The 22340-nt window shown below is 45.6% G+C and overlaps 1 protein-coding gene and 2 pseudogenes across 3 annotated transcripts in view; 1 reads left to right on the top strand and 2 right to left on the bottom strand.

The window, feature by feature from the left end:
- The window catches only part of LOC311104443 (zinc finger protein 385C-like), a gene marked incomplete at both ends in the record, with an annotated part of 664983 nt that overhangs the window by 109314 nt on the left and 533329 nt on the right, over positions 1–22340 (top strand). The window lies entirely within an intron of this gene.
- On the bottom strand, positions 8886–12243 carry LOC311103815 (ATP-dependent RNA helicase DHX58-like; annotated as a pseudogene). The gene is made up of 8 exons: positions 12196–12243; positions 11976–12104; positions 11637–11822; positions 11251–11501; positions 10815–11126; positions 10427–10617; positions 10218–10308; positions 8886–9272 (listed from the first exon to the last, which is right to left on the bottom strand). The product of its transcript is annotated as an ATP-dependent RNA helicase DHX58-like (transcript).
- LOC311103814 (histone acetyltransferase KAT2A-like) lies at positions 12264–22199 on the bottom strand (annotated as a pseudogene). Its single transcript has 15 exons — positions 22196–22199; positions 22012–22044; positions 16286–16476; positions 15821–15947; positions 15054–15199; positions 14829–14918; positions 14547–14728; positions 14182–14361; positions 13952–14058; positions 13675–13785; positions 13340–13476; positions 12955–13163; positions 12716–12842; positions 12432–12542; positions 12264–12350 (listed from the first exon to the last, which is right to left on the bottom strand). The product of its transcript is annotated as a histone acetyltransferase KAT2A-like (transcript).

Below are 22340 nucleotides of genomic sequence, written 5' to 3'. Positions count from 1 at the left end.
ACTGTCCATGATGTCCTGGACCCGAGGGATGGGCTGGCGGTCGGGATGTGTCTTTCTGTTCAGGTCTCTGTAATCTATACACAACCGGAGGGTCCCGTCCTTCTTCCTAACGCACACGACAGGTGAAGAATATGAAGAGTTTGACTTCCTAACCCAACCCTGGGCTATGAGGTCATGAAGGTAACCCTTCATCTCCTGATACAGTGGCCTGGGCACTGACATGTATGTGCGCTTGACTGGTTCAGAGTCCTTTAGAGAAATAGTCATTTTTAATCGTTCAATGCAGCCAATGTCATTGTCTGATCTGGAGAAGGAGTGACACTCTTCTCTAAGCATTTTCCTAACAACCTCTCTCTGTTCTTCGGTTAGGTGACTTAAACCTACTGGTGGATCCCACTGTTCAGTAGCAGTACATGGGGTTTGAACACTGGTGTGATTCACTGTGGCTGGAGTGACAGCTTTTTCAAAGACTTGGGCAGGTAACACAGTCATAATGGTTTGTACTGTACCGATTATGGTGCGTCCTAGCAGGGCAATGTCGTGGTCAGTGGGGTTAGAGACATCAAGCATGATAACTGGAAAAACACCTTTCTTAACTCTGACTAGTGTGTCAAAGAACTCAAGTTCATCTGGCCACTGCGGGTTCAGGTCTGGCTGGAAAAGCATTGTCATGTCGTCTTTGAAAGGCTGGGAAGCTACACGGCACTCAATCTGAATGCTACTGTGTTTTGGTACAGCAACCTTCTCTTTCTTGGTTTTCACTGCGTATTCATCTGTCTGTTCTGCACTAACAGCCTGTATAAAAGCTCTTACCTTATTTTTTTTTAGGCTTGGGAAAGCTTTTTTCACTGTACTGTACCGTTTAGTCTTTTCGGTCCTTGTCAGGATGTGCTCAATAACATTGAAACCTATGATGGGATGAGATAGGTGACAGCCTTTCATTACCAGCACTGGGATGATCAGTTCCTTCGTTTGGTCAGTTTCAGAGGCTAGCCGAAAAGTTGTTTCAATCCATCCCAGGTACGGCATTTCAGTCCCATTTGCTGCCGTCAATCTTAGATCATCAGGTGAGTCCAGAATTTCTGAAACATCCCTCAGCCTTGCGTTTGGGAGAGATTCCGCTTTCCATCGTTCGTCAATGACCGAGACCTGAGAGCCTGTGTCCCATAGAGCTTGGAGGTGGTGGCGATTCAGGTGACACTCAACAAGGCACTGTCTACCGACTAGCGAGGTGACCTTATGGGGGTGGCAACCTTGAGCTAGGGATGGTAAAGAGTGGGCATTTTCTGCTGTACAGGAAAGCTTTTCACAGGTAGAGTCAATTTTCAGGTGAGTGCATTTTTCCTTATGTTTAGTCCAATGTTGGTTTTGACATCCTTTGGAACAGTACAGTGTCTCTTTACATGATGAACATTGTTTCAGGTTCTCAAATGACTCTTCTCTGGCACAATTTGCACATTTCTGGGACTTTTTGGTAGCTACGGTTAACACTTGTCCCTCAGCGGTAACCCTTCCCCGTTTAAAGGGGCCTCTTTGGATGGTCTGACTCCCCGGATTTTACATCCAGCTTGAAAATGTTCTCCACTCCCACATCGGAAGCAGTGTGTGCAGCGTGCATCTGTTCTGGCCTGCTGGCAGACAAAACACCTCCTTGGAGCTTGAGCAGAGCGGTTGGTATACAGGTTAGGTGCATATTGATACTGCGCAGGGTCAGGTGCTTGGGGCTGACTGTAGTTGCTGTAATACTGCTGCTGGGAAACAGGTGGCTGGGGTTCCCTATCTGGCCTCCTAACTGGAAGTGGGGCATGGGCATAAGGCGATGACTGAAACATAGGCTGCTGTAATGTCTCCTTAATCTGAGCAATCTCTGCACTGAGACCTTTTAGGGAAGCTACACCTGTCTTAAGTTCAGCTAACTCTGTTAACAGTTCTGCGGGTATCTTAGCTTTGGCTTCCTTCACAGTACACTTTGCAGATGGTGTATCTTCTAACTGGACTACACTTACAGTTGTAGCAGGCTGTGGGGCATTAAAACGCTTTTTGTTTCGTCTTTCTAACTCATTAGCACAAGCAATGTTAAGCTTCTCTAGCAAAACCTCATCTGATGTTTCGCTATCAAGCAGGAGAGACTGCATGTCTATCCTGATACTGTCACTCTGGAGACCTGTAAGGACTGTGTGTAAACACATGCGCTGGACTAGGGCAGGGTCATACTTAAGCCCTGATTCTGACTCCTGGGAAGCAAATAGTACTTTCTGCCTCAAATCTAAGACGCGCATCAGGAAGCTTTGAGGGGTCTCCTTGCTATGCTGTGCTTCTGAAGCTAGCTGTTTGTAAAGCTCTGTTGCACTCTTCTCTTGGAAGTGGGAACGCAGGATGCATCTAAGTGTGGGAAGAGTTAGCTGGGGTTTACCTTCCAAGTAGCTGCGTAGCTGTGAGCCTGGAGAAATAGCCCTGATTACTGCGTCTACTATTTCTACCTCAGGATAGCCTCTGTTAAGTCCATTCTCAATCTGATGGGCAAGGCTGGAAAAAGTCAGTTTATCTTTCTGGCCCGGTTCACCTATCTGACCAGAAATTTTTAACTCTTTGCGCCAGTATGAGCCGGGCTGTGCACTGGGTGAGAGCTGCATGCTCCTCTGAAGATGGGCAGGGGGTTGGGGCTGGCGCAGAGAATCACTGGCTTGGTCTGCAGTACTCTGCTCAGTTCCCACCCCTTGTTGTGGGGTTACAGTTCTCAGTCCCTCTATTCTGTGATGTGTTCTGGCTGTTTCAATATCATGGTCAGTTTGCCCTGTCTTGCTATCTATGCCACTGATCATCTCTGTCATTTTGTCTTTAAGTAACAATAATTCCGACATGCCGCCATCTTCTAACTCTGCAACTTCCTCTCTTTCAAGGAACATCATAATGTGAGTCATCAGTGATATGCGGGATTTGTCTTGAACATCTCTTCTCTGTTCGCCTGATATGTCAAGGAAATCACATACGTCTAGTAACTTGTCTTTAGTCAGGGTTTGCAATTCTCCTACTACCTCTTCCTGTAGTTCTTCCAAGGCGGTTGTCATGTTGACAGGACAGGAGGAACCTTTACTGTGCAGGAGTTGACTCTGAATTAGATGGTCCTTACTGTCTCTGATGGTCTCTCAACGGCCTCAGATGACACGTACTTAACCCCCAACTTCCAGCTCCCCTCGAACAGCAACACTTTCCTCACTGCAGCCTGCCTGGGTTGTTATGTAGGGATTTAGCTGGCTCGGAATTCAGCGACCAGGATGTGGAAGCCGGACATCTGAGCAGCAATCTCAGCGGTGCCTCCAAAATGTTACGCCCCTGAAAAAGGGGAGAAATAATCACGAACGTGACGCAGTTATTTCCTCACTGAAACTTTAGTGTAATCTTTTTACAAAAATACCACATTTTACAGAACAACAGATCTACAGGAACCAGAGTTTTGTAGGGTACAAAGCTTATTCAAGTCACAACAGCATAAACTGTAATTCACTAAAACATATACAAATGTTTCAATATAACTGTCAAACACAAAGTAGCTTTAGCTCAGTAACCCATAACTACATTTATCAACCATGTCAACAAAGTATTTGAAACACATTATACAAATAACCCCAAATATATTATTATTAACAACGCACATGTTCATTCACAATTAGCATAAAATGGCAGCTACTCTCAATACGAAGCTATTTTGCTGCAACCGAGCAAGTTTCACTCACACATGCACTTCAACTTAACTCTAACTTACTCAAGATGTTACTAACACATACCTTAAACTCTCTTGACATGTTAGCAAGTTATTACATTCAAATTAACTCGTTTCATATCAATAACGTACCTGAAAAAGGGGAGAAATAATCACGAACGTGACGCAGTTATTTCCTCACTGAAACTTTAGTGTAATGAGGAAAAAGACCGCGATTTCCCCAGAAAGTTGGTTGGAGACCAGAGCAATCGATCTCAGGCTCATAGATTAAGAGCATTTAGTAGATCACAGATTAACACTTTTACCCTTAAATTAGGCACCACAAAATAAAGTAGTCAATATAACGTTTACACATTCCTCTTACAATAATTTCCCCTTTTACACTTGACGGATTTTAACACATTTATGAATTTTATCAATCTCTATGAACTAGTACTGGATGCATGATCTTTTTAACCTTAGATATTTTAAGATCCTTACATACCATGAACTTACCAATACTTTTTAGTGTATAACAGGCTATGAATATGTCCTTTAACCTGTCACAGAGACTGGCTAGGCCACTCCAGGACCTCACTCAAAATCTCACGATACATGGCCCCATTCATTCTTTCCTTTACACGGATCAGTCGTCCTGGTCCCTTTGCCGAAAAACAGCCCCAAAGCATGATGTTTCCACCCCCATGCTTCACAGTAGGTATGGTGTTCTTTGGATGCAACTCAGCATTATTTGTCCTCCAAACACGACGAGTTGAGTTTTTACCAAACAGTTCTATTTTGGTTTCATCTGACCATATGACATTCTCCCAATCCTCTTCTGGATCATCCAAATGCACTCTAGCAAACTTCAGACGGGCCTGGACATGTACTGGCTTAAGCAGGGGGACACGTCTGGCACTGCAGGATTTGAGTCCCTGGCGGCGTAGTGTGTTACTGATGGTAGGCTTTGTTACTTTGGTCCCAGCTCTCTGCAGGTCATTCACTAGGTCCCCCCGTGTGGTTCTGAGATTTTTGCTCACCGTTCTTGTGATCGTTTTGACCCCACGGGGTGAGATCTTGCGTGGAGCCCCAGATCGAGGGAGATTATCAGTGGTCTTGTATGTCTTCCATTTCCTAATAATTGCTCCCACAGTTGATTTCTTCAAACCAAGCTGCTTACCTATTGCAGATTCAGTCTTCCCAGCCTGGTGCAGGTCTACAATTTTGTTTCTGGTGTCCTTTGACAGCTCTTTGGTCTTGGCCATAGTGGAGTTTGGAGTGTGACTGTTTGAGGTTGTGGACAGGTGTCTTTTATACTGATAACAAGTTCAAACAGGTGCCATTAATACAGGTAACGAGTGGAGGACAGAGGAGCCTCTTAAAGAAGAAGTTACAGGTCTGTGAGAGCCAGATATCTTGCTTGTTTGTAGGTGACCAAATACTTATTTTCCACCATAAATTCATTAAAAATCCTACAATGTGATTTTCTGGAATTTTTTTCTCTCAATTTCTCTGTTATAGTTGACGTGTACCTATGATGAAAATTACAGGCCTCTCTCATCTTTTTAAGTGGGAGAACTTTCACAATTGGTGGCTGACTAAATACTTTTTTCCCCACTGTATTTTAGATAGCCTTCTTGCTCATCTACCTGTTGATGTGCGGAAAGAGATGGTTGGTCTGATTCTGAGATTTCCAGGTTTGTTTTCTAATACACCTACACGTACAAACTTAATAGAACATGATATTGACATTGGAGATGCTGACCCCATTCGTCAACGGTTCTATAGAGTTTCTTCAGAGAAACTGCGTTGTCTGGATGCTGAGGTCGGGTATATGCTGGAGAGTAAAATAGCAGAGCCTTCTTTCTCCAGTTGTGCTCCTCCCTGTATTTTGGTCAGTAAATCGGATGGAACAAACAGATTTTGTATGGACTACCATAAGGTAAACGATGTCACTAAGCCAGATTCATTTCCTCTTCCTCGGATGGAGGACTGCGTTGATCAAGTCGGCGCAGCTAAGTTTGTGAGCAAATTTGACCTGTTAAAGGGCTATTGGCAGGTGCCACTGACGAGTAGGGCACGTGAAATCTCTGCCTTTATTACACTTTTTGGTCTGTACTTGTATTCGGTTATGAGTTTCGGCCTGCGTAATGCACCTGCCACTTTTCAGCGACTTATGAACAGGGTTGTCTCTGGTCTGGCCGGGTGCGCTGTTTATCTGGACGATGTAGTGATATATGCAGATACTTGGGAGGAACATCTGTCCCGTATTCAAGCCTTGTTCCAATGTCTGGCTGCGGGTCGCCTCACCATAAATTTGGCTAAATGTGAGTTTGCTAAGGTGATTGTTACATACCTTGGAAAGGTGGTTGGGCAGGGTGAAGTGAGTCCTGTTCGGGCTAAAGTGGTAGCTATTGATGCTTTTCCACCACCAACTACTAAAAAGGAACTGATGCGTTTCTTGGGAATGATTGGGTATTATCATGGTTTTTGTAGGAACTTCTCTACTGTGGTCGCTCCCTTGATAGATTAGCTGAAAGCTAAGGCTGTGTACGTATGGTCTTCTCGTTGTCAACAGGCTTTCGAAGATGCAAAGAGGTTGCTTACCTCAACTCCGGTACTGGCTGCTCCTCGTGTGGATTTGTAATTTACCTTGCAGGTGGATGCTAGTCATGTGGGGGCAGGTGCAGTTTTGCTGCAAGCAGATGTGTCTGGGGTTGAGAGGCCTGTTAGTTTCTTTTCCAAAAAGTTTAACCATTATCAGTTGAACTATTCGGTCATTGAAAAAGAAGCGCTAGCACTCATATGGGCGCTGCAACACTTCGAAGTGTATGTCGGGTCGGGAGTAATACCTATTGTGGTCTACACCGACCATAACCCTCTCACTTTTTTGAGGTCCATGATGTGTCCTAATCAGAGGATAATGAGATGGTGTTTATTTTTACAATCCTTCCATCTAGATGTGCGGCACATCCGGGGGACTGATAACGTGATTGCTGATGCGCTCTCTCGTGCGCCCTGTTCCTGAATGTTTAGGTGACTGACCATTGTTTGGTTTTGTCATGTTCTATCTTTCCTGTCTGTTCCCTCCTGGTCTTGTGTTCTTCTTTCCTCTTAAACATTGCTTCCTGTGTGTAAAGGATGCTGAGGTCATTCATTGGGCTCTCTCCATGCAGACACCTTTATTGATTTTTGTTGTGGTATTTTTGTGGCTTTTTGGTTGTTTGCTTTGGCACCTTTCAACACCTTGCATTATTACATTTATGCATGCATAACACTCACTTACACTACTGATTACACACACCATTGTTAATTGTACTTAGTTTACTTTAGTTCATAAATATATATTTTGGTATTCCTTGTCTCCACGTTGTCTCCCTTTTGTTACGAACTTTGAGCCGGTTCGTGACAACGGAAAACCCAGCCAACTGTATATTATCCATGTCGTCGTTCAACCACGACTCTGTGAAACATAAGATATTACAGTTTTTAATGTCCCGTTGGTAGGATAGTCTCGAACAGAGCTCATCCTGTTTATTCTCCAGTGATTGCACGTTGGCCAATAGAACGGATGGTAGAGGCGGGTTACCCACTCGCCGACAAATTCTCTCAAGGCACCCAGATCTGCGCCCCCTATATCTCCGTCTTTTCTTCATGCGAATGACAGGGATTTGGGCATGGTCCGGGAGAAACAGTAAATTCTTTGCGTCAGACTCATTAAAGAAAAAATCTTCATCCAGTTTGAGGTGAGTAATTGCTGTTCTGATATCCAGAAGCTCTTTCAGGTCATAAGAGATGGTAGCAGCAACATTATGTACAAAATAAGTTACAAACAATGCAAAAAAACACTAAATATCACAATTGGTTAGGAGCCCGTAAAACGGCAGCCATCCCCTCCGGCGCCATTATGTCGATAGCTAAATCTAGCCTTTAGAAGTTGCTAAACCCAAACAAGTTTTTTCAAGGATGGAGTTGAGGAGCAAAGAAAGCTTTGCACTGGAAATAAATATTGCCTTTCATGATTGACCTTTAAACATTCCATTGACCAACCTTCTAGGTCTAACCTTCTCATTAGCCACTAGAGAACCAGGTAAGCAGACTGAATTACAGTTAGTGATCATATCTGCTCATTTCTGATATAAACATACAGTGCAGCAATGTATGCACATTTACTGAAATATCCCATGGATAGGAGAGCAATATCTAACTCTTCCTCACTCTTACACAGCCTGGGGTTATGGAATCTCAGCAGGGCCAGGCTCCAAAAACAACAGCCAGTATTCATTCATACACTCAAATCATTATTATTGGTCACATACACATATTTAGTAGATGTTATTGTGGGTGTAGCGAAATGCTTGTAAATGCTCCCTATACCTTGAAACCTATAGCAGCCAACAGCACAGACACCTGTTGATGACCATGGCCACATACACAATCTTCCCCCATACTAAACTAAAGGGCACAGGTTAGGGAAAGAAGGAATCTAAAAACATAAGTTCCCTCTACTGCAGGTATGGAAGTAGACATTGGAGGGCTAAGAGCGCCATCTTGTGCAAGAGTTTATGAAGACAGGAATGAAGGTGAAATCTATATACTTCTATTATTTATTTCTATTAGTTATCTATTATTTTATTTTCATTTATAACATTCAATATAGACATGTGCAGACAAATAATGTCCAATTATTTATCAAGAATAAAAAAAGTAATTACAGTAGAACATTTCATTTGTTTTAGGCAAGGAAAGGCACACAGTTCTGAACACATTAATATAGCAAAAATATTTTGAAATCCCAATTTGAATGTTTTCATACATGATCAAGTAGCAGCAAGTTTCAGGCAGTATCAGGAGGGGGCATACGTTTCAGGTTCAAGCTAAAACAAAGACAGTACAGATTCACACAATCAAATTCATGACAAAATATGGACGATGCTGATAGTACCTTGCTAAAAATAGAAAAACTTATAATTTGAGTTAATCTTAGAACAGGGCTGCTAAATTCATCTGTTTTTGCGTGCTTGGCTGCGATGCAGCAGAAGAAACCCACACGTCTCTGGTGAGGGAGGGAGAGAGGACCTTGGGCATAAACAAAGCTGTCGCGCTAATTCTAACCCTGACCATTGTGTAACATGCTTTAGCACACTGCCGCGTCACACCGCCTACAGCAGCGTGGTGGCCAGACCTGATTTACCGGGCCAACCATACCCAAGGCACAGCATCTCTCCCCCGTCATAGGACTACGACACACTTCAGGATCATGCATAAGGAACACAAAAGTAGTCTAGACTAAGCAACACAGACTGAGAGACAGAGAGAGAAAGGAAGAGAAAGGTGAAAACCATGAAAACACCAGTTGTAGTCCTTCTTCCAGTGTAATAGTGTATCAATCGAACATGCCAGGGAACTTGTTATTACAGTACGTGGTGAAGTTAAACTCCTCCACTGTAAACTCAACGTCCTTCCACTTCTTGGCTAGTTTTCTTCCCTCTGGAGTCTCCATGGCAAAGTTCTCGATGGCCAGAATGGGCAGCAGGGCAATCTCCTTATATACCATTTCCATTCCCCATTGCTGTTCAGATATAAATATATAAACAAATATACTGATGTAGATTTCCATATATAAGCATGTTAAAAGACAATAGAATAGTCCTAGTAACATAAGATAAACGGAAAGGCTGCGGATACAAATTCTACTGGACCTTTCTTCCCGGGGTGTAAAAGTCCCGAAGTTTCTGTGCATGTGCAGGATTCTGTATTTACGCACAGTCTCTGCTCTACTCCTAGAGAACAGGCTATTCTGGCGAATGGTTCTCGTTTAATAAAGTGAGATCAAAGCTGAATCAATTTCTGCAAGATCACATAATGATAGTATTGTACATAACAGAACTGAATATACACTGAGCGTACACAACATAAGGAACACCTTCATAATATTGAGTTACACCCCCTTTTGCCCTCAGAACAGCCTCAATTCATCGGGGCATGGTCTCTACCAGTGTGCCTGGCACCTACTATCATACCCCGTTCAAAATCACTTAAATATTTTGTCTTGCCCATTCACCTCTGAATGGCACACATACACAATCCATGTCTCAATTGTCTCGAGGATTAAAAATCATTCTTTAACCTGTCTCCTACCTTTCCGCTACACTGATTGAAGTGGATTTAACAAGTGACATCAATAAGGGATCTGGATTCACCTGGTCAGTCTATGTCATGGAAAGAGCTGGTGTTCATAATATTTTGTACACTCAGTTTAATAGCATAGTATAATAATAATAATAATAATAATAATATGCCATTTAGCAGACGCTTTTATCCAAAGCGACTTACAGTCATAATACAATAATGTTACTGTAAGACAAAAAACACCACCTCAGGTTTTAGAATGGTGACCTTTTTCTCTCATGCAGCCACAACACAACACAACAGCGCGCCACTAGACAAAATATCTGCCTACGGATCCGCAGCCTCAGCCTAAAATAAAAAGCTAGAGATTAAAGGCCAACCTCACCCTGCCACAGGCAGCACAGCTGATCACACGGCCTGGCTCCCAGTCCTCAAAAGTCTTCAGAAGGGTCTGCCCATTGGTTTTATAGTACCTCCTGAAAACACACACACATGCACAGGTTAACTCCTCACACACAAACACACTGATGCAAAAACACTTCCAATATGTGACAGTGACAGTATCAGGACAGACATTAGAGAAACACAACTTACTCAAAGTCAGGGTTGATGTTGACATGGTGTGCGTTTTCAATTACTTTAATGTCATTGCCGAAGGCCACGGGCACAAAACAGCCTCGACACGAGAGCTGAATGCTAGCAGCACTGAAACGACCCTTCTTCTTGATCTTCAACTGTTCTTTCAACTGTCTGGTCAACAACGCTTCTGTCTGGAGCTCAGTGATCTAATAGTGGAGACAGAGAGAGAAAACATCTAGTGAAAAAGAGATTAGAGAATGAGGAATTGGCTGCCGGGTTCAAAAGACATATACTGGAAAAAAGGAAAGTGAGTGAGTGTAGGTTTTTCCAAAGAGATGAGATACATGCAGGGGTAGTACATAGAGAAAGATACCAGCCTCACCACCATGAGGAATAGCCTCACCTTCATTTGGAACTCCCTGGGCTTCATCCTCTGCACTTCGCTGATGGCCCTGCCAGTCAATTCCTCCAGACATTCATTGAGATGTTCCCGACGCACCTCCCGCCCCCCTGCCTGGGCCACCACAGAGTAAACGCTGTCACTCGCCCGAGCCCGGCCACTGGCCTGCTGTTGTGCGATCTCATTGGTCAGCAGCCCATAGCGCACCACCAGGTTGCATTCTGGGATGTCCAGGCCCTCCTCGGCAACGCTGGTGGAGATCAGGAGGTTGAGGGAGCCCTGGCGGAAGTTTTTGATTGTGTCCTTCTGCTCATTCTACAAGCGCACCCACAGAAACACACAAACAGAGGTCAGTTGTTGGTATGACACAGGCATTGGCACTTTCCAACCCACCTTTCTATACCTCCAAAAGTTCTGACTGTGTTTAATGTCAGGTTACCTGGGTCATGTAATTGATGCCGTTGCCAGCGCCGGTCAGAATGGCTGCCCTGATACCAGCACGCTGCAGGGCTGGGTTCTTGGACACCCAGTCATACAAGCAGTGGGTGCTTTTACGGGTCTTGGAGAAGAGGATGCCTCTGGAGTGCTCACCCTGGTCAAACTGCTCCAGCAGGGTGCTCTGAAGCTTCCCCATCTTAGGGTTTTCAAACCGGTCATCGCCTGCCAGTTTCCTCAGCTCCACCTCGTTCTCTGTTGAGGATCAGGACACTGACTATCAATGTTCAGAAGTTGAACTTCCTATACTCTTAATATTCCCAAGAATCACACGCATACAGTATGTGAGAAAGTGGGAGAGATTGTTCCAAGGGAATTGCAGGTTCTCACCCTGGTAGAGTCCAAGCAGGAAGAAGTCGGTTCCATCCATGGCAGTGGAGCTCTTGGTGCTATAGTAGGCCTCTAGGACCCTAAAGGCATCCACCATGCGCACTGTGTCGTTGATGAGCAGGGCGTCGTTGTACTGACGCAGGTGGAGAGCACACTGGGCCAGTAGTCTGTTCCTGTCCGTCACACCTACACCAGGAAACACACCGTCACACCTACACCAGGAATTCAAAAGTATGGCATTGACTGAGGAAGGTTCCTTGTGTGATTTGGTGCATGAAAATGATTCCTATGCTTTGCTTCTATAATGTGGTATTATTTCATATTAAGAGGATGATTTACCCTTCTTCTCCAGAATCACCACGTCTGCCTCATACTCCTGCGTGCCAAACTCCCTGATAGAAAAGGCCCTAAGGCCATGAAGTCATGGATAAACTGCATCATGAACTTCAGGTGATCCCCAAATGGGTCCTGAGACAAAACAACAGGAGTTTGTTGAATTCAAACCAATACAGCTCTCAAGTTCAAAGGCTATATGTTTATAGAACAGAATTGAACTCACCTGAGGTCTTCTGTCAACGATGTCAAACCTTTTCCTGGGTCTGGGTAAACATAAAGTGTTAGATCTAGCTCACATTCCATGAGGGTAGCCCCCTCGTAGTCCTTGATGTAACCAAGGTAACGACTCTTCGTCACTTTGATGTCTTTGGAAAATCCCTGTGATGACAAAACAAGCCAGAGGGGAGAGGTCAGAGGTGAGGTAGAGAGAGAGGTACATGTTATCATCCTATACCATACCTGCTTCTTGAAGTAGCCAATGGCGTACTCATCAGCGTAGGTGAGGAAGTACAGGATGCTGTGCTTGATGTGGTACTCCTTTAGGTGGTTCATCAGGTGAGTACCGTAGCCCTGAAACCACAATGGCAAACAATCAGGGGAAAATGTCGGCCTCTTGGTCCAACACATACATTCAAACTCTGACAGATACCGTGAGTACAATAACAAGCCATTAAGTCCAACTTACCCAGCTAATTTATTTCATTATTTGTGCTGTTGCATGTAAAGGAGAGGTGTGTCCATACCTTGACTTGCTCGTTGGATGTGACGGCACAAAAGACGATCTCTGTAAAGCCCTGGGTTGGGAACATCCTGAAACAGATGCCCCCGATGACACGGCCATCCTTGATTAGGGCCAGCGTCTTGTGCTTCCTGGACAGAGAACAGTCCAAGAGAGTGGGGAGAAATGGTCAAAAAAAGCTCATTTCAAGAAGCTTCACTGAAGACATAACAGGTGAGAGAAACTGTTAAACTGTCTACGTACGGGTCAAACACTAGGCGTGTGATGTACTCTTTGGGCATGCGAGGCAGCTGGTGGGAGAAGACGTTCTGCAAGCCCACCAGCCACATCAGGATCTTCTTGTTGGACTTCTGGGAAAGAGAGTTCCCTATGACATGGAACTCTATGATGCCCCGCCTCTCCTCCAGCCTGGCTGTCTCATCACGAGCAGCATTGGCAGACAGCAGACTCGTCTAGCAGAGAGTGACAGTGATTATCAACATAGTTCATTATTATATTCATTCTAACAAACATCCCGTTTCCATACTTAGATGTTAGACTTGATAAAACATATCAGTCAACATAAATATTCATGTTGCACTGGTGAATGGACATTAAATGACGCGTCTCAGTCTTGGGCAGCACTTACCTCTGGGCCCAACATGGTAGCCGGGTCAGTGATGGTCATCATTACCTCGTTGACCAACTCCATGGGGATGTCGCCCATCACCCTGATCCTCTTGGCGTCCTCCAGGGTCAGAGCTTCTGGAAGCTTCCTCTTCTCTCCTGAGGGGAAACAGTACAAAACATTACTATAACCACCATGAATTTATATGATGTTTATGTGTCTGAGGCTATCACACGGAGGCATTGGAAATACAAGCTCCCACATCAACAGGCAAGACATAAAAACAAACGTCAGCTATTACTTCACACCCAGTACAAAGCAAAAGTTAGCTTGGCGGGGCTGCCAGAGTTACTGACCTGTTATGGGCTCGGCCACGCCAGAGTCCAGCCCCAGACTGCCTAGCGAAGAGCCACTGTTCATGCCCTTAGAGATGGAGGGCGAACCCGACACTGCAGCAGGGCTGATCACTGCCAGGATCAGAAACACAGGACAATGACCGAGACCAGACAGGATTATTGAAAATGGAGAGAGGGAAAAGTATCATATCATCACACATTACATGTTGTACAACCTATAAGTGCCTTTATGGATCTTATGAGAACCACTTATTTAGTTGTAACAGGTACCCCCTACCTAACTGGTGACCCAGCTGGCCCCCCTCTGAGGCAGGCATGGTGAAGTCAGCCTCCCAGATGGGAGAGTTTTCCCCATAGATCTCCTCCTCTAGCATAGACAGAAACCTGGGACACAAACACTTTGTTACAATCCACAGATTCACAGCGTCCATCTCACTCACTCCAGAATCTTGGTTTGATTGTAACTCGAGGGAGAAACACAATAAGTATCAACGTGACACCACGTACTTGGGAAAGTGTGTGAGGATTAGTGTGCGTTTCTCTGGTAGGAGCTTGTCCTTCTCCACTCTGAACTTCTCCAGGAGCTGGCGGCGCGTCACGGTGAAGATTGACTTGACAACCACCTGGGTGGTCTCATAGCGCGGCAGGCTGTCGTTACTCTGGGGGACATGGCAGTAGCACAGCCACCTGGGAAACAAGACACAGATTAGATTACAGTAGTTGTGAGTCACTTTTGATGGGAACAAAAGGAGAAGTCAGCAGTGAGACCTCTACATTAACAGAAAATAAACAAGATGCAATACAACAACAAAAAACAAGATGCAATACATTGCAAAAAAACAAACATTTTCCACAACAGATGTCACACACACCTGGTGTAGTCCACTTTGTAGGCTGTGCCATCATCCTTCTGGGACCGCTGGCGGAACTGTGTGGGAGTCTCCAGCTTCCAGTAGTTGAGGCACAGGAGGAACATCTTGGAGAGCTCAAACATTGTCTGCCTCTCTCTGGGTGCCAGGTGGCTGAATTTGTACTGAACGAAGTTCAACACTCCCTGAGAAACAAAATAAAACAAACTTGTACAAAAAGTATTTTACTGTTGGGCAAGAAGGAAAGAACAGCTTGACAAACAGGTAGGAAGGAGACTTGTCTACCTGCTCTATGTTGGGCTTCTGAAAGGGGGGACTCCCCAATGATCCCTCCACTATCGGCTGACTCATCTGCAAGATGCATTTTCTCAGCAGCTGGGGGATAGAGATGAAAAGAGAGAGAGGGTCAAGATGTGCAAAGCCAGATATTGACTCCAGTGGCAGGAAAGTGGAGGTTATGGCCATTTACACTTGTCTGTCTGGTTGGAATGGAGGGAAGTGATGTCATACCTTGAAGAGGTAGAAGTAGACCTGCTTGGTGTCAGTGTCCTCCTCCTTGTGCACAGACATAAAGAGGTTCTCCACATCCACCACCATCCCCAGCAGCCTGTTGATCTCCTCCTCTGACACGTTCTCTAGGTGGGACACATGGGCCGCTGCACAGGAGGGGTTCAATAACAGATCAGCATCTTAAAGTGTCAATCAGAAGTTGAAACAATAACAAAGGAACTCCACACAACTGTTTCGGTAAAAAGTTTAAGAATGGGGCTGGAGAAAAGTAACTACTCTCAAATTCATAGACAGAGCTACGTATGCAAGGACTGACCATCCATGATATTAAAATGATTGTTTTAACCATGTTTTTAGGCTATACAGTGTTTCTTTACATTTACATTGTTTACAAACATTGGAGTAAAACAAGCTTATATTTTGGGTTCTGATGGGGTAGGACAGTTGAACTAAGCTCATTAAGCATTTATAAGTTATAGTCTTTAAGAATCAATAGGTACATATCATTAATTTATAAGCACAAAAATGGATGTAGCAACTGCTGACTGCCCCTTTAAAGGGGGAATAGCTAAGGATTGTTACTTTACTACTCACTCAATAAAGAGATGAGGCTGAAACCTACATTGTGCAATTTATATGATCATAATTGCTATTATGGAATAGCATACACATTCTATATATATGATGTGTATTGATGACATTAGGTTCAGTGTGATCATGAAGCATATCTATCCTTCAAACTAGTGTTGAGTCATAAGGCAGCCTACCCAGGGCATGCCCGCAGCTGCGGCAGGACTCGCTCAGGCTGGCCGCTTGTTGCTGTAAATCCATACTACGGGTGGCTGTCGGCGGTTGTGGGTTCTTCCAGCCATTGCACTTGCATGTGTCACTAGCCTAAAGATAAGAGGAAAATAAATCAGAAGCCCACACTAGCATAATAAAACAGATTCATGCTAGTTGGCTGCCTAGCTAGCTACTACCAAAGTTGGTTAGCCTTGCTGTTGCTAACTATATTCTTGACAGTAACGTTAGCTACGCATGTACGCCATATACATTTATGAAGGATATTATTGCATGTTAGAAACCAAATGCAAATGATAATGGTGTTTTGTTTCTGTTTGTTTAGACGGTTGTGCAAGTAGGGGAAATGGCTAGTTAGCTAGTAATTGTTTTGGTGAACTTGGCTATGCTAGCTAGCCTAGCCATATAGCTAACGTTAGCTATTTAGCTACCTTGCAAGCGGAGAAGACTCCGAGTTTCTCGAGCTTTTTCGCCCATGGAAAAGCTCTGACTTGGGCTTATTTCTGACTCGCCCGCTGTTGTTGGCTAAGACCTGGTCTGACTGGGTCACTGTTCCCCGATCCAGATCCCGCCCCAGCAGTCCCACCAGACTGAGCTTGATGTAGCCGGGGTTGCAAGACAGCTGAATGGCGGGTAGCTACTGGTAACTTTTAGCAACTGTGGTTAGTTGTTTCCAATGTTATTTCACGCTTAAGAGTACCTGTAATTGAGCCAGCTAGCTACCTACCATTCAGCTGTTTTTCTAACCTCATTATCCGAGGCATTAACGTTAGGTGGTTGGTAGCTGCTGTACTTAATTACAGCTACTGATTGCAGTCTGCCACCCAGATAGCTGGCGTTGGGTAAGTTTGGCTTTATACATAGCTTGGGCTTTGTCAAGGTAAGGCTTAAACTATGTATTTAGATTGTAGTTAGGTATTATAGGTAGGCATCGTGGGCTGTATATTATTAGGTATTATAGGTAGGCATCGTGGGCTGTTGTGGGTAGTTGTTGTATGTAGTTATTGTAGGTTACTTTTGTATTCGGCGGTGCCGGGTGTAACACGAAGCTAGCTAGCTAACTCACCTCCTGGACTAGCTGGCTAGTAGCTATTAGCAACGGTAGCAACTAAATACAATATCCTTTTAGCCAGCTACATTCGTTCGCAGCGACGCCGTTTTTCAAACAAAGTCAACACAGAAGCCATTGCTAGCTAGCCAACACTACCAGCTAGCTGTACTGTAGTAGCTAAATACAATATCTTTGTGCTAGCTAGCCAACGTTTAATCATTGCTGCGTTATGAAAGAACTAGACGACACGGACACGAATTATCTGTTTAGTGTGTTAACACACTATTGGTAGTTTGTTGTAACCAAGTATTGGTGCTAAACTGTGTGTTATTGGATGCTAGCATGCTAGTTAGCTATAGCGTCATAGTTAGCTAGCTGAATAAAGTAAGTTGAGTCTAGTCCTTGAAACATTGAACCGCTGTAGTTTACAACAATTCTAATTTCTAAAGTGGAAGTTGGGAGAGTTTTATTCGGGTGGTTCAGTGAAACAATTATAGTTTCTGAGGTGGAAGTTGGGAGAGTTATATTTTTTGGGGTGAGGGAGGCCTTGCTCTCTCCTTTCCCAGATGTTTAGTTCATTTCATTCCGATCTCCTCTGCATTATTGTAGCCATCTGCTACAGCCTGTCAACTATGCCTCTGCGCACAGGCTACACAAACGCCTCACACCGCGTGGCTGCTGCCTCTCTAACCTGGTGGTCCCTGCACGCACCACACACCTGGAGTTCCAGGTCTCAGGCAGCCGCTGGAACTGCCGTTCTGCTGCCAACAAGGCTGACTTCATCCCAGCCTATGCTACCCTCCAGTCCCTCGACTTCCTGGCGCTGACGGAAACATGGATTACCACTGAAAACACTGCTACTCCTACTGCTCTCTCCTCGTCTGACCATGTATTCTCGCATACCCCGAGAGCATCTGGTCAGAGGGGTGGTGGCACAGGAATCCTCATCTCTCCCAAGTGGTCATTCTCAATTTTTCCCCTAACCCATCTGTCTATCTCCTCATTTAAATTCCACGCTGTCACAGTCACTAGCCCATTTAAGCTTAATATCCTTGTCATCTATCGCCCTCCAGGTTCCCTTGGAGAGTTCATCAGTGAGCTTGACGCCTTGATAAGTTCCTTTCCTGAGGATGGCTCACCCTTCACAGTTTTGGGGGATTTCAACCTCCCTACGTCTACATTTAACTCATTTCTCTCTGCCTCCTTCTTTCCACTCCTCTCCTCTTTTGACCTCACCCTCTCACCGTCCCCCCCTACTCACAAGGCAGGCAATACGCTTGACTTCATCTTTACTAGATGTTGCTCTTCTACTAATCTCACTGCAACTCCCCTCCATGTCTCCGACCACTACTTTGTATCCTTTTCTCTCTCGCTCTCCTCCAACACTACTCACTCTGCCCCTACACAGATGGTAACGCGCCGCCGCAACCTTCGCTCTCTCTCTCCCACTACTCTCTCCTCTTCCATCCTATCATCTCTTCCCTCTGCTCAAGCCTTCTCCCTCCAATCTCCTGATTCTGCCTCCTCAACCCTCCTCTCCTCCCTTTCTGCATCCTTTGACTCCCTGTGTCCCCTATCCTCCCGGCCGGCTCGGTCCTCCCCTCCAGCTCCGTGGCTTGATGACTCATTGCGAGCTCACAGAACAGAGCTCCGGGCAGCTGAGCGGAAATGGAAGAAAACTAAACTCCCTGCCGACCTGGCATCTTTTCACTCCCTCCTCTCTACATTTTCTTCATCTGTTTCTGCTGCTAAGGCCACTTTCTACCACTCTAAATTCCAAGCATCTGCCTCTAACCCTAGGAAGCTCTTTGCCACATTCTCCTCACTGCTGAATCCTCCCCCCCACCCCCCACCCCTCCTCCCTCTCTGTGGATGACTTCGTCAACCACTTTGAAAAGAAGGTTGACGACATCCGATCCTCGTTTGTTAAGTCTAATGACACTGCTGGTCCTGCTCACACTGCCCTACCCTATGCTTTGACTTCTTTCTCCCCTCTCGCTCCAGATAAAATCTTGCGACTAGTGACTGCAGGCCGCCCAACAACCTGCCCGCTTGACCCCATCCCCTCCTCTCTTCTCCAGACCATCTCCGGTGACCTTCTCCCCTACCTCACCTCGCTGATCAACTCATCCTTGACCGCTGGCTATGTCCCTTCCGTCTTCAAGAGAGCGAGAGTTGCACCCCTTCTCAAAAAACCAACACTCGATCCCACTGATGTCAACAACTACAGACCAGTATCCCTTCTTTCTTTTCTTTCCAAAACTATTGAGCGTGCCGTCTTTAGCCAACTCTCTTGCTATCTCTCTCAGAATGACCTTCTTGATCCAAACCAGTCAGGTTTCAGGACTGGTCATTCAACTGAGACTGCTCTTCTCTGTGTCACGGAGGCTCTCCGCACTGCTAAAGCTAACTCTCTCTCCTCTGCTCTTGTCCTTCTAGACCTGTCTGCTGCCTTTGATACTGTGAACCATCAGATCCTCCTCTCCACCCTCTCCGAGCTGGGCATCTCCGGCACGGCTCACTCCTGGATTGCGTCCTACCTGACCGGTCGCTCCTACCAAGTGGCGTGGCGAGAAGCTGTCTCCGCACCACGTGCTCTCACCACTGGTGTCCCCCAGGGCTCAGTTCTAGGCCCTCTCCTTTTCTCCCTATACACCAAGTCACTTGGCTCTGTCATATCCTCACATGGCCTCTCCTATCATTGCTACGCTGACGATACACAACTAATCTTCTCCTTTCCCCCTTCTGATAACCAGGTGGCGAATCGGATCTCTGCATGTCTGGCAGACATATCAGTATGGATGACGGATCACCACCTCAAGCTGAACCCTGGCAAGACGGAGCTGCTCTTCCTCCCGGGGAAGGACTGCCCGTTCCATGATCTCGCCATCACGGTTGACAACTCCGTTGTGTCCTCCTCCCAGAGTGCGAAGAGCCTTGGCGTGACCCTGGACAACAACCTGATGTTCTCCGCTAACATCAAGGCGGTGACCCGATCCTGCAGGTTCATGCTCTACAACATTCGGAGAGTACGACCCTGCCTTACACAGGAAGCGGCACAGGTCCTAATCCAGGCACTTGTCATCTCCCGTCTGGATTACTGCAACTCGCTGTTGGCTGGGCTCCCTGCCTGTGCCATTAAACCCCTACAACTCATCCAGAATGCCGCAGCCCGTCTGGTGTTCAACCTTCCCAAGTTCTCTCACGTCACCCCCCTCCTCCGCACACTCCACTGGCTTCCAGTTGAAGCTCGCATCCGTTACAAGACCATGGTGCTTGCCTATGGAGCAGTGAGGGGAACGGCACCTCCGTACCTTCAGGCTCTGATCAGTCCCTACACCCAAACGAGGGCATTGCGTTCATCCACCTCTGGCCTGCTGGCTCCCCTTCCTCTGCGGAAGCATAGTTCCCGCTCAGCCCAGTCAAAACTGTTCGCTGCTCTGGCACCCCAATGGTGGAACAAGCTCCCTCACGACGCCAGGACAGCGGAGTCACTCACCACCTTCCGGAGACATTTGAAACCCCACCTCTTTAAGGAATACCTGGGATAGGATAAAGTAATCCTTCTACCCCCCCCCCAAAAAAAAATAATAAAAAATAATAATAATAATTGTAAAGTGGTTATCCCACTGGCTATAGGGTGAATGCACCAATTTGTAAGTCGCTCTGGATAAGAGCGTCTGCTAAATGACGTAAATGTGCCCTTGAGCAAGGCACTTAACCCTAATTGCTCCTGTATGTCGCTCTGGATAAGAGCGTCTGCTAAATGACTAAAATGTAAATGTAAATGTCTGTGCCGCCGGGTCCGACATATCAAAACGCACGCTTCACTGCAGCCTGTTCCACTCAATGGTACGTATACACATCATTGGTTCCACTCCACCCCTTTTTTGGGTCGCTCACCTCTCCCCTCGCCCTGGATTTGAAGAAAGGCAGTATGGGTACTGTAGTCTCAGTGGCCCCTGCAGTCTGCCTAAAGTATTGAAAGTAGCCGGAATTGTCAAAGTTTGCAATGAAAACATACAAATGCATTTACATAGAACAATACAGAATTACACTGTGTTGAATTAGCTACACTATTTATTGACCACCATTGAGTATAAATTCTACTTTAACGATCCAGTAGAGGTCAGTAGAGCACACTAACTTTCTAACTTCAATGAGGACTGTTGTGAGAGGTTCTTGTGTAACATGTAGGATAAATAATCGAAATAACTTAAAATGTGTACTTATCCCTTTGCGTTTGAAATGAAAGGTTTCAGCTTTGGGGCAACAGCTGTTTACAATTAGTCTGGTAAAGTAAAATCTGCCCCAGCCATTACTGTCATGTCAGAGAGAGAGCAAAGGGGTTTTGGCCAACTAAATCCACTGGCGGGACGACGACGACCACATTTACATTTACATTACATTTTAGTCATTTAGCAGACGCTCTTATCCAGAGCGACTTACAGGAGCAATTAGGGTTAAGTGCCTTGCTCAAGGGCACATTTACGTCATTTAGCAGACGCTCTTAAACAGAGCGACTCACAAATTGGTGCATTCACCCTATAGGCAGTGGGATAACCACTTTACAATTTTGGGGGGGGGGGGGGGGGGTAGAAGGATTACTTTATCCTATCCCAGGTATTCCTTAAAGAGGTGGGGTTTCAAATGTCTCCGGAAGGTGGTGAGTGACTCCGCTGTCCTGGCGTCGTGAGGGAGCTTGTTCCACCATTGGGGTGCCAGAGCAGCGAACAGTTTTGACTGGGCTGAGCGGGAACTATGCTTCCGCAGAGGAAGGGGAGCCAGCAGGCCAGAGGTGGATGAACGCAATGCCCTCGTTTGGGTGTAGGGACTGATCAAAGCCCGAAGGTACAGAGGTGCCGTTCCCCTCACTGCTCCATAGGCAAGCACCATGGTCTTGTAGCGGATGCGAGCTTCAACTGGAAGCCAGTGGAGTGTGTGGAGGAGGGGGGTGACGTGAGAAAACTTGGGAAGGTTGAACACCAGACGGGCTGCGGCATTCTGGATGAGTTGTAGGGGTTTAATGGCACACGACTGTGGAGCAGGAATGTGAGGAATTCAGTCAGACCATAGTGTGAGATTTTTCAGCAGAAAGAATCTCACTGAGCTCAGCTGGCTTCTTAGACTGATGAGGATCTATTGATGAGATTGAGAATTAGAGAAGATCGAGAATTAGAGAACAAAGGCTTCTGTATGACTGGAAACAACTACGGTACGCCCAACATGTCGGTAAAGATACTCATAGCTGTTAGGTGAAAACTAAGTGAAAAATCTTCTACTCGAATACCCATTGTCATACAACAAATGAGAAGACAGGCAGACAATGAGATACCTTCCCCCTTATTTATTGGTAAAATTACAATGTTGTTTTGCTTTGTTTACCCCTGCCCTCCCCATGTCCCCCATCTCACAGCAGTGACAGCTGCAGGTAC

Source organism: Coregonus lavaretus, assembly GCF_964263955.1.
Source record: "Coregonus lavaretus genome assembly, chromosome: 28".
NCBI lineage: Eukaryota > Metazoa > Chordata > Actinopteri > Salmoniformes > Salmonidae > Coregonus > Coregonus lavaretus.
The sequence above is the reverse complement of the archived record's forward strand: the minus strand, read 5'-3'. Positions and strand labels throughout refer to the sequence as shown.